Raw genomic sequence first — 12732 nt, forward strand, 5'->3', positions numbered from 1 at the left:
GGAGTGTGTCTGCCAGTTTAATGTATCCGTAGAGGAAAATGACTGGTAATAATAGGCTACAGGGGGCTGATGGTAGTGCCCCATGCGTCCTGAACCGGAGGCTGTTGTAGCTCTCTGAGGGGCATCTGTAGTGGGGTTCTTCCCCCCTGTCCCTTGGCGGAGCACAGCCTCTGTCTAATTCCTGTACTCACCGGGAGAGGTGGATACAATCTAGGAGGTCCAGCTGAGGTGGAATTCTGGGGGTGTTGACCAGAGGTCTCCATCGCTGGGATCGGAGCCTGCTGAAATGGCGGCTCTATGATCTCTGGGAGAGCTGGAGGAAGAGCAGCGGCTGCTGCAGGAACTTCACCTGGCCCTGGGTCGGGCATTAAGGCGGCCTCCGGTCCTGGTGGAGCTCTGGGAGGCCGGTGCGTCATTATCCAGTGTGGGGGAGGGGTCAGGTCATCCCTGTCCAAATCTTGTAGAATTTCCTTTTTTATCATCAGTCAATTTTTGTGCCATTAATATTTTTCCCTTCTGTAATACAGAACCTTGTCCAAGTAGGAGGGTCTTGAGTTAACCCTAGCCATGAGTCAATATATGGATTTTGATCCAGGTGTCCTGGTTCTCCTGTGACTACTGTATAGACTGCTTCCACTATTTTTAAGTTCATGTTGTTCTCTGGTGGCCATCCTGCTACCATAGGGGGCCATTCAACCTCACAGAGTATATGGAGGCGGTTAGGCATCATCTTCACCCCATAGGCTCCTCCTAATCCCTTCTTTAAATTTTTAATCATGCAGTCCAATACAGTTACCTTAGATTCACTTCCCCCCATCTTGCTTACCTTCTCAGACCTTCTACTTTTCCTTCTGTCTACGAAGTTCTCGGGACCCTATGTACTTCTGATATTTCCACTCAATGAAACACTGAAATTGCCATTTCACCTCCTTCCTAATTGGGGTGAGAAGAGCCTTACCTGCCAGATCCCAGAGGGAGAAGAGGGATCGGCATGTCTTCACTTGCTGGTCAGCACAGCCGAACCAGCACACCACATGGTCCAAGACTGTTTCTCCCTTAACTTTTAAAGTCCGTTTTGCCTTAGTGGGGAGAAGGCAATGGTACCCCACTCCAGTATGCCTGGAAAATCCCATGAATGAAGGAGCCTGGTAGGCTGCGGTCCACGGGGTCTCTAAGAGTCGGACACGACTGAGTGACTTCACTTTCACTTTTCACGTTCACACACTGGAGAAGGAAATGGCAACCCACTCCAGTGTTCTTGCCTGGAGAATCCCAGGGACAGGGAGCCTGGTGGGCTGCTGTCTATGGGATCACACAGAGTCGGACACGAGTGAAGTGACTTAGCAGCAGCAGCTGCCTTAGTGAACTTGATCAGGTGCAGATGAAAACACAGATGGGTTAAATATCCCACGTCCTAGGCCATCTCCAGAAAAGCCAATTCATACTCACTTATGTATCCCCCTCCTTCTAGCCTGACAATTCCGAGGGGGTCAAGAATTTCACAGCAGATGGGACACCTCCTGGGGGAGGGCAGAATACAAGAACACAATGACCAAGTTTCTACTCCTGAAAATCCCCTGGCGATTGCTCGGTAATAATTTTCCCCAAGAGGTGTGGACACCACCTCCTGAATGACCTTCACAAATTTCCTTCCTAAGCCCTAACATGCTCATCAACCTGTGTACCAAGCAATCGCTGCCACCTGCCTATCCTAAAAATACCCTGGTGATCACTTGGAAATAATTTTCCCCAAGATGGCATGGACACCACCTCCTAAATGACCTTCACAAATTTCCTTCCTAAGCCCTAGCACACTCATCAACCTGTGTACCAAACAATCGCTGCCACCTGCCTATTCCAGGCCCCTGTGGGTCCATGTCCCTTCTAGTCCCTCCCAGGGGGTGATAGGCCCCCTCTTCCACCCTACCGGGTGGGTTCCTCCTCACCTGAGCGCTCAGTTCCCCTGCTGCCATCCACTACCTGCTAACATAAGGATTCTGGCATTGAGAAGCAAAATCTTTCCAGAAGGGCGAGGCACCTTTGCCCTTCTAGATTTGAGCCGCAAGGCCTCAGAGTAGTCCCAAATGGGACTTGTCTCCTCAAAGTGAGGAGTTTCCCAGCCAGGGCACTAAATGTTGTAGCCACGTGTCCTGGGAAACAAACTCACTCAGAAGGACAATGAAGATAGTGGAGTTCAGTTTATTACTCCGGTGGGCCCAAGGCAAAGTCTCCTCTTAGCCAAGGACCCCGACCAGTTTTTGTGAAGACCTTATATACTCTAAATGTACATGTTCAAAGCCACCTCCCCAAATTCTCTGAAACTAGTCTGAACAAAGAAAAAGAAAGATACAACCAAAGTTAACATGTGATTCATATGCCTTAAACCCGTGGTTCGTATGCCTTAAACCTAGGTAGTTCAGTTCAGTTCAGGTCAGTCACTCAGTCGTGTCCAACTCTTTGCAACCCCTTGAATCGCAGCACACCAGGCCTCCCTGTCCATCAACAAGTCCCAGAGTTTACTCAAACTCATGCCCACAGAGTCAGTGATGCCATTTAGCCATCTCATCCTCTGTCGTCCCCTTCTCCTCCTGCCCCCAATCCCTCCCAGCATCAGGGTCTTTTCCAATGAGTCAACTCTTCGCATGAGGTGGCCGAAGTATTAGAGTTTCAGCTTCAGCATCAGTACTTCCAATGAACACCCAGGACTGATCTCCTTTAGGATGGACTGGTTGGATCTCCTCGAACCCCAAGGGACTCAAGAGTCTTCTCCAACACCATAGTTCAAAAACATCAATTTTTCGGCGCTCAGCTTTCTTTACAGTCCAACTCTCACACCCATACATGACCACTGGAAAAACCATAGCCTTGCCCAGATGGACCTTTGTTGGCAAAGTAATGTTTCTGCTTTTAAATATGCTATCTAGGTTGGTCATAACTTTCCTTCCAAGGAGTAAGTGTCTTTTAATTTCATGGCTGCAGTCACCATCTGCAGTGATTTTGGAGCCCCCAAAATAAAGTCTGACACTATTTCCACTGCCTCTCCATCTAGTTCCCATGAGGTGATGGGACCAGATGCCATGATCTTCATTTTCTGATGTTAAGCTTTAAGCCAACTTTTTCAATCTCCTCTTTCATTTTCATCAAGAGGCTTTTTAGTTCCTCTTCACTTTCTGCCATAAGGGTGGTATCATCTGCATATCTGAGGTTACTGATATTTCTCCCGGCAATCTTGATTCCAGCTTGTGCTTCTTCCAGCCCAGCATTTCTCATGATGTACTCTGCATATAAGTTAAATAAGCAGGGTGACAATATACAGCCTTGACGTACTCCTTTTCCTATTTGGAACTAGTCTTTTCTTCCATGTCCAGTTCTAACTGTTGCTTTCTGACCTGCATATGGGTTTTTTGAGAGGCAGGTCAGGTGGTCTGGTATTCCCATCTCTTCCAAAATTTTCCACACTTTATTGTGATCCACACAGTCGAAGGCTTTGGTGTAGTCAATAAAGCAGAAATAGATGTTTTTCTGGTACTCGCTTGCTTTTTTGATGATCCAGCAGATATTGGCAATTTGATCTCTGGTTCTTCTGCCTTTTCTGAAACCAACTTGAATATCTGGAAGTTCACGGTTCATGTATTGCTGAAGCCTGGCTTGGAGAATTTTGAGCATTACTTTACTAGCATGTGAGATGAGTGCAATTGTGCAGTAGTTTGAGCATTCTTTGGGATTGCCTTTCTTGGGGATTGGAATGAAAACTCACCTTTTCCAGTCCTGTGGCCACTGCTGAGTTTTCCAAATTTGCTGGCATATAGTAGACAGTTATCAATAGGCCTGTGGTCCTACCCCAATAAGCATAATAGAATTTATGATTCTATTCAGTTACTCAGATAATTAGGGTATTCTTTTAGGCGATGGAGTGTCTAGGTACGAGCCCTGGGGCTCTTCCATCAGGGGTGGGGTCTGGTTTTCCAGTTGGTGTGTCGTTTCCATAAATACTGGGAATATAGCTCAAAGTCCACAGTCTGGCTCAGGATGGAGTCCTGCTTTCAAGATGACGCTGTTCTGTCTGCTTTCTCCTTCATTAGAGGAAAGAGTGATTCTTGTATAGGATGAACGTATGTGAAGTGTTTCTTGTGATCTGTCTTTGGTTTATGGCACTCAAGAAGGTTCTTCCAGACAACCTGGAAGTCTTTGATTTGTTTTCTTTTTCCTTATTCAAGTTTACACTGTGACTTCCATTGTTACCTCTCAATTTTGGAATAACCCCATCATCCAAGAAACCTAAATCATAGATAGGCTAATTGGAAGGCAACTTGCACTCATGCACATTCTGTAACTAATTTGTAAAGAGAGACTTTCAATAGTAACTCAGCTTTTTTTAAATAAAAAATAAAAATAGATCACTCTTAAACATTGTTAAAAGTTATTCAGTAGTATTTTCTGTTCATTACTCTGAACAGTTTGTTCTGACCAGCTTGTATTGGTATAAAGGGCAAAGTTTTCTGAGGACTAGTGTCTCACTGCACATCTTGCCCCTTCAAAATGCTAAGTAGTAATTAAGTTATCGGAGAAGGCAATGGCACCCCACTCCAGTCCTCTTGCCTGGAAAATCCCATGGACTGGGGGGCCTGCTAGGCTGCAGTCCATGGGGTCGCTAAGAGTGGGACACGACTGAGAGACTTCACTTTCACTTTTCACTTTCATACATTAGAAAAGGAAATGGCAACCCACCCCAGTGTTCTTGCCTGGAGAATCCCAGGGATGGCGGAGCCTGGTGGGCTGCCGTCTATGGGGTCGCACAGAGTCGGACACAACTGAAGCGACTTAGCAGCAGCAGCAGCAGCAGCAGGTAAGTTATAGGTCTTTTCCACATTTTAAAACATGAAACTCTGTTACAAAATGCTGTCAGAACATTCAACAATAGTGTAGACTTTAATCCAAAATAAATGTCCTTATCAAAATTTTCATGTTAATGGTATCCTTTGCAGTTACTGATATGTTGTTTATAGTTCTTTGTCTGTGGGAGGTAGCCTTATGTAAAATGCTGCCACTTTCCACTCATCATCTGGGTGTGAACAAAGAAAAAGAGATAACACTTTTACACAATATCATACTTTCTTGATGTGGTCACCTTTAATAATAGAAACCAAAAGAAACATTTCCCAATGTATTCATCATAATTCTACCAGGAAGCAGATGTGCAGTCTTATTTTTCTCTTAATCATGTATTTATTTATTGCATTACATCTTTCAGTCGTGTATATTTTCCTGTAGAGGGAAATTCCATCCTTCCTGGAATAATAATTTCCTAAGATTTTTATGTATAAAAAAAAAAAAAAAAAAAAAAACTGATGAGTTGATGTGAAAATACACTCTCCCTCCTTAAATGTATTGGTCTTTTGAGTGTATCTCTTTACAGATAGAGCTCCAGTGCTTGTGACTCTTCCTGAGGATATTTCTGTTATCAGAAACTCCACCCCCCCCCCAAAGAAAAAAGAGGTACAGGGGATTTTAGGGGAAAATAATCATATTCCTACTAAAATACAAACAAATGAATCTCCCTCAGTATCTTCATGGAAAATTACAGTATCATCTAAAGATGGAAATTTATAGTAACTCAACCTCCTATTATTCTAGCTCTTTCTTTTGTTCACTTGTGCTGAAATGATTTATGTCTCCATCAGAACATCCCAGCCTTGACTGTCCTCCATCTTTCCAGAATCTCTTGGTTTCACTTATCTATATATACAGCCTAGATCTCCAGACCAGGCATTTCAAAGAAAAGTTTTCAGCTTGCTATAACATCTCATATGCTGACATAGTTGATGTATTTTCCTATATAATGGTGCATATATTTTTTGGACTCTTTGATTTCCACATGGGTTTCTATTCATCTGAGTCCAGTGATTTATCTTCTGGTTCATCAGCCATCCTTGCTGATGTGTATTTCTCTGGGCCAAGTAATTTGTGTTGGTCTCAGAACAATGTTCAGACAACTTTGGACAAATTTGGTAATTTATACTCACATTCACAACACCTATTTGTCAAATTGCCAACATCCATTGGATCATTGAAAGAGCAAGAGAGTTCCAGAAAAACATTTACTTCTGCTTTATTGACTACACCAAAGCCTTTGACTGTGTGGATCACAACAAAATGTGGAAAATTCTTAGAGAGATGGAAATACCAGACCACCTTACCTGCCTCCTGAGAAACCTATATGCAGTTCAAGAAGCAACAGTTAGATCCAGACATGGAACAACAGACTGATTCCAAATCAAGAAAGGAGTATTTCACGGCTGTATATTGTCATCCTACTCATTTAACTTATATGCAGAGTACATCATGTGAAGTACTGGGCTGGATGAGGCACAAGCTGGAATTAAGATTGCCGGGAGAAATATCAATAACCTCAGATATGCAGATGACACCACCGTTATGGCAGAAAGTGAAGAGGAACTAAAGAGCCTCTTAATGAAAATGAAAGAGGAGAGTGAAAAAGTTGGCTTAAAATTCAACATTCAAAAGACGAAGATCATGGCATCCGGTCCCATCACTTCATGGCAAATAGATGGGGAGACAATGGAAACAGTGAGAGACTTGAATGAATATCCTGAATATTCATTTGAAGGACCAATGCTGAAGCTGAAACTCCAATACTTTGGCCACCTGGTGTGAAGAACTGACTCATTGGAAAAGGCTCTGATGCTGGGAAAGTGTGCAGGCAGGAGGAGAAGGGGATATCAGAGTATGAGATGGTTGGATGGCATCACCGACATGATGGACATGAGATTGAGCAAGCTCCAGGAGTTGGTGATGGACAGGGAAACCTGGCTTGGTAAGTCCATGTGGTTGCAAAGTCAGCAACTGATCTGAACTCACAACACCTATAAGTCATAATTCACACGATGATATGATCAGTTGTTTTGGCTGTAGTCTGTTATCTGTTATACCCTCCTGTACATAAAAACCAATGCATATTTCTTTCCCTCTATGTCATAAAATGTGTAAAATAAAACAGGATTTTACTTTATAACCTCTTTATTTTTGTTGTCACCAACTAGTAGTCTCAATTTAATTAACAAGAATCATGAATAGTCGATGCTTTGTTTAAAGGGAATGGCCAGAAGTGGACTTAAAGACTGTGAATTTTAAAAAATTGTACATATGCATCAAGTTACTGAAAAATCACAAATGATGAAATCATTGTGCGTTAAGGCACAGTTTTCTCCTGATAATGTTATTCTTTCATCATCAGCTGTACTCTCATGTCACTGTTGTCATTCATTTCTTGTCCAGAGTGATGGCAAAATCCAATTCAAATGCCTTCAGTTGGTATGAGCTGGCTGTAATCTAACTTTGCTGCTTAGTTCACACTTATTTTAGCCACGCAGAATTATAATATCACCATTTTTCTCATGTCATATCTTATATGTCTCTTAAAATAATACCCATTCTCAAGTTCCAGCTTAAATGATATCCCTACTATGAAATTTTCAGATTCTACTCCATTGCCCTCCTATCTCAGTCAAGAAATAATTTTTAACAATTTAGTTCATATTTTATATCTCTTTTATAGCACTTATATTCTGCCTAAATTACAAACAAAATACAGTGGAGTTGAATCTTATACAGGTTATAAGATCAATATTTAAAATCACATCTTGTGAATGTTACCCTGAAAAGTCATTAAATTTATATGTAAAATGTATTATACAGCATTTGTGTGCCACATTAGGAGTTGACATTCAGTCTGCCAATAATATAGAACACTGGAAGTTTTCCTTCTACGTTGGATCAAGTCACTGTTTCTTCACTTCAGCACAGATGAAGTAATTGGCTTCTATTTAGAGTCTGTGTTGTATGAAAAAATTCCATGCCTCTTTAAACATGAAAATCAAATACAGCTTGATGAGATGTTTAGACTATGAGAACTGAGAATGACAAAGGGGATTTCTTTTTTCTTCCCCTCAAAATTACTTTTAAAAAGATGAGCTATCCAAAAATTCTTCCTATCATCTAGATTTTCATGACATTTGGTTGCGTACTTTCCTAAAGGTTTGGGTAAGTAAGTAGACAGATAGAAAGAAAGATAGATAAATGGAGGTTTGGGTAAAAATTTACTATTTTGGAGACTATGGTGGTTTAGTTGCCAAGTTGTGTCCAATTCTTGTGACCCTATGGACTGTAGCCAGACAGGCTCCTCTATCCATGGGGTTTTCCAGTCAAGAATACTGGAGTGGGTTGCCATTTCCTTCTCCAGCGGTCTTCCAGACCCAGAAATCAAACCTGCGTCTCCTGCCTTGCAGGCAGATTCCTGCATTGCAGACAGATTCTTTACTAACTGGGTTAGGAGAGAAGGACTATATCAAATTTTAAAACTTCTGTGCATCAGAACAAACAACAGAGTGAAAAGTAAACCCATGAAATAGAAGAGATATTTGAAAATAATATATCTGAAAAAGGTTAATATCTAGAATATATAAAGGACTCCTACAACTCAACACAACAACAAAAAACTAATTGAAAAATGAGCAAGGATTGAATAGATGCTTATTCAAAGAATATTTAAAGTAGCCAATAAAGATATGAAAACATCTTCAGAATCACTAATCATTAGATAAGTGCAAATCAAAACCATCATGAGTTATCACTTTACATCTATCAAGATGGCTACTGTCCAAACAACAGAAATAACATGGGTTGGTAAAGATGTAAAGAAATTGGAATCCTGTGTTGCACTGTTGGTGGCAATGTAAAATGATCTAGCAGCTTAGGAAAACAGTACTGAGTTTTCATCAAGAAACTGAAAATATAATTACCACATCATCTAGCAATCCCACCTCTGGATATACATTGCGAAAACTTGAAAGCAGGATATCAAAGAACTATTTGCATATGTAAGCTTATTGTGGCATTATCCATAATAACCATGATGTGGAAACAACCCAAATGTCTGTCACTGGATAAATGGACAGACAAAATGTGGTATGAGAACGGGGCGACAGGATGAGATGGTTGGATGGCATCACCAACTCAATGGACATGAGTTTGAGCAAACTCCGGGAGATGGTGAAAGACAGGGAAGCCTGGCATGCTGCCACCCATGGGGTTGCAGGGAGTCGGACACAACTGAGTGACTGAGCAACAGCAACAACAATGGAAAGTGAGTCAGACTTAAAAAAGAAGGAAATCCTGTCACATGGCAAACATGGATAAACCTTAAAGACATTACGCTAAGTGAAATAACCTTGTCACAGAAGACAAATGGTACATCATTGCGCCTCAGTGAGGTATCAGAAACCAGAAAGCAGAATGGTGGTTTCAGCTGCTGGGGGCCGGGAGAAATGGGGAGTTGTTCAGTGGGTACTGGAGTTTCAGTTTTGTAAGATGAAAAAGTTCTGGAGCTTTGTTTCACAACAGTGTACGTATACATAACAATACTGAGTTTTACACTTAACAATGGTTAAGATAATAAATTTCATGTTACTTTTTTTTTTAACCAAAACTAAAAATGACTGAAGAATACTAACTCAAATAACTAGTTTAAATCTAGGATGCTTGGCTTTATATGATGTAGTGGCTCAGTTCAAATTATTTTTCAGGAAAGGCTTTGCAATAAAAACATTGTTAAAAGAACAAACTTTTACTCAGATAGAACTTTGTTCAAATCCATGCTCTGCTGCTGACTAAAACACTGGCTTAATTTTTCTGAGCATCAGTTTCATCATATGCTAATTTGGATTAAAAATAGTATCTACCTGCAGAAACTTGAAATGCATTGAAGTTCAGCATATAGTAAGCATTCAAAAGAGGTTGTTTATTATTATTATTATTGATGATTCCATTTAAAAAATAATTATTTGTAACTTACAGTGCAAATTCAAGGCTTCTTTGTTAGAAAAGGCATCTGTGACTTTGTTCATTTCAATTTATACTTGGAAGATAGGCTGTACTTTTTTTTTCTTCCTACTATTTTTGAAAAGGCATTCAGACATGAAATGCTTGATTATTTACTTGAATAAGGATTGAAATACTTGGCTAGTTGAAGGCAATTCTGGGAATGAGAAAAAGGGCCCCTCTTTGAGTGATTGAAGCTGGGTTTCTGAATTGGATCTTTCAAAAATAATGGGATTCTTTGCCCATTTTCCATGAATTTACATTTTTCATAGAAAATTGTCTTGGATCAGATAAATTTTAAGTAACATCTCTTATTTTTTCATTACTTTAAAAAATGCAGCCCTAAATAATCTTAATCTTTCTTACTCTCCTTAATGTCCTTTCTGCTGGATATTTGATTCTTTCTATATTTAGTTTTCTATCCTGTGACTATTTTTAAAGTCTTTGTTTTTTTCAGATCCTGTTTCTTATTTTTCAAGTGTGATAAATATATTCTCATGAATTTTTAGAAATTTAGCTGTTTTACTGTTTACTTTCTCACAAGCACTATGTTCTTTGCTTGGCAAGAATTTTCTTAACTAAATTATGATTCTGTTGTGTGGTGAGTGATATTTTCTACTTTACACAGATAAGGAAACTGAGACATAGATTACATAACTTGTCCAAGTTCCCACCCACAAAGTGTGAAGAATGGGACATGGACCCAGGTGGTTTGATTTCAGAGCTCAGGCTTTCCAGAGCTGCACAAATATTACCTCATTTTCTCAGAGATGCACTTTCAAAAGCTGCCTCTTTTTTTTCCCTCTCCTTTATTCTCTATAAATTTTACAGTCCTACTCATTTCTTTAAGGAATATCCCCCTTCCCTTCAAAATGTAGATCAACATTTTAGGATGTGATGTGTCCCCTGTGTGCTCCTGCACTTCTTACTGCGTCTCTGTTCTGCCAGCTCACAGACTCACTGCTGGGGATGTCCTTGGCCTCTTTGCCCTATGACATTCAGTTGCTAACTCCATTCTTTTACTTCTGTCTTCCAAGGAGTCTGAGCTTTTGAATGTTATTTTCCTTTCATTCAGTTCCAAGATGATGTTTGCCTCTGCTGAGTGTATTTCCTCTAAGCTACTGGAACCTTCTGTTCTGCAGATTGCTCCTTAGTGCATTTGGAATGAAGCTGCCAAATTTCTTTTTGTACATATGCCTGCTTTTCTGTCCCTGGAAACTCCACCGAATTTCCTCTCTTTTTCTACATTTTTCTTCTTCAAGTTTCACCTCACTCACCTAGTATGCATCTGCCATATTGTTTTCTCTCCACCCCAGTTCACTTCAGAATATCCCCTTGTTCTGAATGCTTCAATTTACCCAAACCTTCCACTGTCTTTTTTATTGTGGCAAGAGTTGTATTTTAATCAACTATGCCATGTCATTCTGTGAAAACCAATGGCTACACATTCTGGAAACTTCAGCAACTAAGATTCTTTATTCCTTTTTTTTTAGCCTGATCTACTTTATCTGCTTCCTTCATTCCTCTCTTGAGAATCGTGCTTTAGTAATTTGCAAGAAGCTCATGATGAGGACCTGGCTTTTCACAGTAATCACTATTCAGTGAACTCTAAGTGCTTATTTGTGCTGTGATTGAGGACACGAATCATAAGAAATCCAGGGCAGTGAAAAGATCACAGGGCATGCGGTCAGAGGATTCGAGTCTTTGCCGTTGGTGGTTCTTGTCAACCTGATTTTAGCTTCTACAATATTTCCTCTTACTCTCGGCTTTATTTGTCAAGTGAAGGATTAATAATACTTAACTCCAAAGGGGAGATTCAAGTGAGACAAAAAGCACACACATATTTTATAATTTGGAAATTGCCATAAACCAGGTACAAATTATTATTATATTGGCTTTCAAAGCACAGAGATGAAAGTTTGTCAAGCACCTACCAATGTAAATAAAAATGAAAGGCGAATATGACTAGAACTGTATAAGGGTTTCATTTATTTATACAATTTTCTCTCTAGCATCAGAAGTTTTCTTAAAATATTGACATCTTCATTTAAGATTTTATTTAATAAAATAAAATTTCTACATAAGCTTATGAATATTTGAGTGTGTGAGGGTGGTAGGTCACATGCTTTGCTGATCTGAATATCATAATCCAAAAATAATACCATGTGTAGTTCACAATTTCTTCATGTGATGGGGTGGCTGTTCCAGTGCAGTTCGTGGGGATAACACAGATGGGTGGCAAGGACATGCATTGGCGTGTGTTCTTATGGGTGAAGTTCCACCTGGAAATCCTTTGCTTCCTTCTGTGAGGAGTCATCTTACTCCCACAGGATTGGCAATTTCAAGGTTTTATATCTACCCACATGTCTAATTATACAAGTGATTCATTTACAGTTTAATCTTTAAAAATACCATATTGCAAACCAACACATAGACTCACTGGAAGCCATATTAAAAAGATCTATTATCCCGTTTTATTCCCTTATGAAAACTACTGAATTAATATATACTATTTCAAGTCATTAATGAAGACTTTTGTATGAACAAAATATGGAGGATAAAACTGTTTTTCAGTTCTTTTGAAAATGAGCTTGAACTGTTAACAGGATTCTCATTAAAAAAATTTTTTTTTTATTCTGTTGATTGCTTTGTCTTCTAGAATCGTGGTAACCAACTGAGTGGTCAAGTTGCTTGTATCTTATGCATACAGACTGATACCAGCAGTTTCCTAGGACGTGCCTGGCTCCACATCAGGTGAGCAGATTTGTCATTTGTATGTTAATACTTCCCTTTCTAATTTTAGGGTTGTCTTCTTTTCTGCCTTCTTGAAATTGT

At 40.0% G+C, this 12732-nt stretch overlaps 1 protein-coding gene across 2 annotated transcripts in view; it reads left to right on the forward strand.

Moving 5' to 3' along the window:
• The window catches only part of SEMA3D (semaphorin 3D), a 230602-nt gene that overhangs the window by 23520 nt on the left and 194350 nt on the right, over positions 1-12732 (forward strand). The window contains exon 1 of one of the 2 annotated variants that reach the window (XM_065939524.1): positions 12568-12651. The exons of the other annotated variant lie outside the window; for it this stretch is intronic. The gene's annotated coding sequence lies outside the window, so the exon portion shown is untranslated. Of the gene's footprint in view, positions 1-12567; positions 12652-12732 lie in introns of those variants that run through there. 2 annotated transcript variants of the gene reach the window in all.

Source organism: Muntiacus reevesi, chromosome 6, assembly GCF_963930625.1.
Source record: "Muntiacus reevesi chromosome 6, mMunRee1.1, whole genome shotgun sequence".
Classification (NCBI taxonomy): domain Eukaryota; kingdom Metazoa; phylum Chordata; class Mammalia; order Artiodactyla; family Cervidae; genus Muntiacus; species Muntiacus reevesi.